The sequence below is a fragment of the Scaptodrosophila lebanonensis genome, unplaced genomic scaffold (assembly GCF_003285725.1).
Source record: "Scaptodrosophila lebanonensis strain 11010-0011.00,11010-0021.00 unplaced genomic scaffold, SlebRS2 tig00000101-arrow-pilon, whole genome shotgun sequence".
NCBI lineage: Eukaryota > Metazoa > Arthropoda > Insecta > Diptera > Drosophilidae > Scaptodrosophila > Scaptodrosophila lebanonensis.
Window position 1 is genome coordinate 3,691,745 of NW_022060569.1, and position 6,000 is coordinate 3,697,744.

Consider the following 6,000-nt stretch of genomic DNA (forward strand, 5'->3'; position numbering starts at 1 on the left):
GAGCAGTTCCAATAGCGATGGCAAAGGGAATTGCTTAGAACGGGCGGCACTTAATACAGGCTATGTCTGTATCCATCATGGTTCCCCAACATTTTCACCTTATCCTGGTCAAAATTCGGTACTGGATCTCCTCTTCTGCAATTTGAACAATACGGAGTTTAGATGGCAGACGTTAAGCTGCAAGTTAACTAACAGTAACCATTTTCCGTTCTTAATAGACCTGGATCGCTTTAACTCGAGTACTAGCCACAAAAAAGTCCTCCACAATAGGATATTTGGCTTCACTCAATGACAACGTCCGCGTGATTACCAAAATAAATACTATTACTATTTCTGGAGTGAACAAATATGTACCCAAGAGATGGTGGGACGAGGAAGCCGATAAATTGTTTCGACTTAGGAACGCAAGCAGGAAAAAATTCTATTTCTCCAAAAAGCTGGGGGATGCGCAGCTTCTCATGGTGGCGGAAGCAAAATTACAGAACCACATAAAAAACTGCCGCAGAGCCAACTTCAGGCGATATTATAGATGAGATGTCAACAATTCAATCGATGTGGTGTGGTACTAAACAGCTTAAACTCTATAAAAGAGTTAAAAGGACAGCGAACAGCTGGTCCAAGGCTGAGGATGAGGAGTTCCTTCAGCTAGTTAAGGACACACCAATCACAACATCCGGAACTCCGATTATGGCGAGATCTCCAGTCCTAGAAGGGGCCCAGCTTCTTTCAACTTCGATGATTTTATCTCTGTGCTGAATGCAAGAAATCCTGACTCGGCAAGGCGACTGGATGGCATCTCTTATAGGATGCTGCAGTCGTTACCGAACAATAAGAAGTCACAACTTTTCAATCTGCTAAATTACATCTGGCTGGAGACAAATCAGGGTAGTGATGGTGCCCAAAAGGTGCTATAGCTCTGACCTGATTGGTGCACTCCTAAAAAATGTAGAGCGTTTAATTAAAATAAATTAGATGAACATATCAGAAGCCGAGACCTGCTGCCGGAGAGATCTTATGCTTTCAGAAATACCAAATTGCACAACATTAATAATTCTAATTGCCTGCTGTGTCAATACGCCGATGATTTTTTCTTGGTTGGTTTCCACCGGAGTTTCGACACAGCCGTCTTAACTCTAAAAGACAGAGTAGAAAAATTTGAGAGAGAATGCAATGGGCTAAATTTGTCCTTTAACGCAACCAAATCAAAAGCCATACATTTCACGCGCGCAACAGACTACTCAATTTGTCACACCGCCTTGGTGTGACCTCATTAAGGAGGTAGCACAAATTAGCAACTTAGGTAGAACCATCTCTGCCAATAATTCGGCTGGCGCACATATAAACCAGGCTATTTCGGATGCCAACAGATCCTGTGCCTTCCTTAAGCTTTTTAGTGGCTGCCAATTTGGTGTCTGCCCAAAGCAAGGAGTTTTATGGCACAAGGCTTTTGTTAGAAGCAGACTCGAGTACACGTGCTCTTTTTTCAGCAACTTATCCAGGTCTGCCCTAGCCAAGGTCCAAAGGCTTACCATTTGCACCTTAGGAAGGCACTAGGTCTAATAAAATGCACGTCTGTTCCTATTATATACCACCTGTCAGCTGAGATGCCCCCCAAATTTAGGTAGAAATTCCTCACAGCCAAAGAACTGGCCAAAGCTTTTGCTTTCAACCTGCCAATATGTGAATGGCTGTCCTGCTCTAGTACGGTAAATACCAGTTACGCGAGGGTGTACAGACAATTTGCCTCCATTTTGGACCACATTGAAGAAGTCCCTCTGTTTCCTCTCAATTGCCGCAAAATTAAAGGAGACACCGACTTTTTGAAGGGCTCAGCGAAGAACAAACACTCTATCGATGAAACAAGCATGCGGCGGATTTTCAACGAGAATGCCTTCAGTCTGAGAAGTAGAGGGTTTAAGCTGTTCTTTACTGACGGATCAGTCTCCGCGAGTCACTCTAGTTCGGCCTTCCCACGCGAAGAGTCAGGGCATGTGTTCATGAATATAATTCATTAGTAAACTTCATATCTATATTTTTAAAACAGTTTATCCTGACTGACTGGTTGGCAATCAACGCACAGCCCAAACGGTAAAAGCTAGGTGCAGAAGGCATTGGGCGCATTCACCAGGGACAACTGATCACTGATCAGTCCCTGCTGAATGGACTGATCATGATCACCAAATGTAGTTAAGATGATCAATAAAAAGGTATCACAGAACCAGTAGAGAAGCTTAAGTTCGACTTTGAAATACTCTGTACATATGAGTTAAATAATTATGCGTGTTTGTGTGTGCCTGTGCAAAGCAGTAAAAACAACAAAAGAAGCGGGAACTGCTTGGTCATATATTCATATATGGCTATAACTTCCTGTTAAATCGGCCTATCATTATGAAACTTGGCATACGGACTTATGATCTCTAACTGGAGTTATGGAATATTAGTGATTGCTAGGGAGGGGAATTCCAAAATACACATTTTCTCCGTATTCACTTAAGACATCTGGAACTAAAATTTGGTGTCCCTAGCTCTTATAGTCTCTGAAATATAGGCGATTATACGAATGGAAAATCGGAAAACCCCATATGGTGAAAGTGGGGGGAAATCAAAAAAATAAAACAAACTTGCACACCGTGCACACATAAGGCATATTTGTGCAAAATTTGGTGTCTCGATCGACTCGTCTTGTCACGCTGATCAAGAATATATGTATATACTTTGTGGGGTCTGCCACGCCTCCTTCTGCCTGTTACCTTTTTCAGCTCGTGCAAACCTAATATACTCTTGAACATTTCATGTAAAGAGTATAAATAGAGTGGTACATTTGTGATCACTTTTAAGCAGCTGCTCAGTCATGTGTATGTAATTGGTTGTGCATTGGGAAGAGCGTGCAGTTGAATTTATTTTAAATGAAGTTAATAATTGTTTCCGCTGCCTACGTTTTGGCCATATGGCCAAGCACTCCAAGGGGAGCGCACGGTGCCACAAGTGCGGAAAAGATCACAGATCCATATGCACAGATATTTCCTGTGCCAATTGAAAAGAAGGACATTTGGCAACACCACCAAATTGCTCTGCCAGACAAGAGGAATACACCATCCAAAAGTGCATGGGTTTGGAAAATCTGTCCAGACAGGAGGTAGAGATGAAATTCCCGTCTTTCTTCAAGAGGACGGTGCCTGACCTAACAGATCAGGGCGAATTTTCTCATTTAAAAAGGCAAAATCGTAGCTCAGTCACGCGCACTTACGACAGTCAGGAAGTGGCAAGGGGGGTGCATACCATCACACCATATGCAAGAGTTGCCAGGTTTTCGGGTAGAGCTCCTCGGGAAACTTCAAAACCCAAGCACTCCAGTTCCGACAAAATAATTAATCGAAACCTGGTAGTTACCGCTCACAAGGGGGATGTGTCCGAAGTTGTGGCCGCAAAAGAGTCGTTAGCCCAGGAAAATCTAAATATAATAGGAAAAAATTGCGGCCCCCACTACGTTAATATCTAACTTGAAAAAATAATTTTTTGAGTTTGCGGCATCTGTGAGCGCTGCATTGCTAATCTGTGGGGATTTTAATGCAAAATCCACTACATGGAGCAGTTCCAATAGCGATGGCAAAGGGAATTGCTTAGAACGGGCGGCACTTAATACAGGCTATGTCTGTATCCATCATGGTTCCCCAACATTTTCACCTTATCCTGGTCAAAATTCGGTACTGGATCTCCTCTTCTGCAATTTGAACAATACGGAGTTTAGATGGCAGACGTTAAGCTGCAAGTTAACTAACAGTAACCATTTTCCGTTCTTAATAGACCTGGATCGCTTTAACTCGAGTACTAGCCACAAAAAAGTTCTCCACAATAGGATATTTGGCTTCACTCAATGACAACGTCCGCGTGATTACCAAAATAAATACTATTACTATTTCTGGAGTGAAAAAATATGTACCCAAGAGATGGTGGGACGAGGAAGCCGATAAATTGTTTCGACTTAGGAACGCAAGCAGGAAAAAATTCTATTTCTCCAAAAAGCTGGGGGATGCGCAGCTTCTTATGGTGGCGGAAGCAAAATTACAGAACCACATAAAAAACTGCCGCAGAGCCAACTTCAGGCGATATTATAGATGAGATGTCAACAATTCAATCGATGTGGTGTGGTACTAAACAGCTTAAACTCTATAAAAGAGTTAAAAGGACAGCGAACAGCTGGTCCAAGGCTGAGGATGAGGAGTTCCTTCAGCTAGTTAAGGACACACCAATCACAACATCCGGAACTCCGATTATGGCGAGATCTCCAGTCCTAGAAGGGGCCCAGCTTCTTTCAACTTCGATGATTTTATCTCTGTGCTGAATGCAAGAAATCCTGACTCGGCAAGGCGACTGGATGGCATCTCTTATAGGATGCTGCAGTCGTTACCGAACAATAAGAAGTCACAACTTTTCAATCTGCTAAATTACATCTGGCTGGAGACAAATCAGGGTAGTGATGGTGCCCAAAAGGTGCTATAGCTCTGACCTGATTGGTGCACTCCTAAAAAATGTAGAGCGTTTAATTAAAATAAATTAGATGAACATATCAGAAGCCGAGACCTGCTGCCGGAGAGATCTTATGCTTTCAGAAAATGCCAAATTGCACAACATTAATAATTCCAATTGTCTGCTGTGTCAATACGCCGATGATTTTTTCTTGGTTGGTTTCCACCGGAGTTTCGACACAGCCGTCTTAACTCTAAAAGACAGAGTAGAAAAATTTGAGAGAGAATGCAATGGGCTAAATTTGTCCTTTAACGCAACCAAATCAAAAGCCATACATTTCACGCGCGCAACAGACTACTCAATTTGTCACACCGCCTTGGTGTGACCTCATTAAGGAGGTAGCACAAATTAGCAGCTTAGGTAGAACCATCTCTGCCAATAATTCGGCTGGCGCACATATAAACCAGGCTATTTCGGATGCCAACAGATCCTGTGCCTTCCTTAAGCTTTTTAGTGGCTGCCAATTTGGTGTCTGCCCAAAGCAAGGAGTTTTATGGCACAAGGCTTTTGTTAGAAGCAGACTCGAGTACACGTGCTCTTTTTTCAGCAACTTATCCAGGTCTGCCCTAGCCAAGGTCCAAAGGCTTACCAATTTGCACCTTAGGAAGGCACTAGGTCTAATAAAATGCACGTCTGTTCCTATTATATACCACTTGTCAGCTGAGATGCCCCCCAAATTTAGGTAGAAATTCCTCACAGCCAAAGAACTGGCCAAAGCTTTTGCTTTCAACCTGCCAATATGTGAATGGCTGTCCTGCTCTAGTACGGTAAATACCAGTTACGCGAGGGTGTACAGACAATTTGCCTCCATTTTGGACCACATTGAAGAAGTCCCTCTGTTTCCTCTCAATTGCCGCAAAATTAAAGGAGACACCGACTTTTTGAAGGGCTCAGCGAAGAACAAACACTCTATCGATGAAACAAGCATGCGGCGGATTTTCAACGAGAATGCCTTCAGTCTGAGAAGTAGAGGGTTTAAGCTGTTCTTTACTGACGGATCAGTCTCCGCGAGTCACTCTAGTTCGGCCTTCCCACACGAAGAGTCAGGGCATGTGTTCATGAATATAATTCATTAGTAAACTTCATATCTATATTTTTAAAACAGTTTATCCTGACTGACTGGTTGGCAATCAACGCACAGCCCAAACGGTAAAAGCTAGGTGCAGAAGGCATTGGGCGCATTCACCAGGGACAACTGATCACTGATCAGTCCCTGCTGAATGGACTGATCATGATCACCAAATGTAGTTAAGATGATCAATAAAAAGGTATCACAGAACCAGTAGAGAAGCTTAAGTTCGACTTTGAAATACTCTGTACATATGAGTTAAATAATTATGCGTGTTTGTGTGTGTCTGTGCAAGCAGTAAATACAAAAGAAGTGGGCACTGCTTGGTCATATATTCATATATGGCTATAACTTCCTGTTAAATCGGGCTATCATTATGAAACTTGGCATACGGACTTATGATC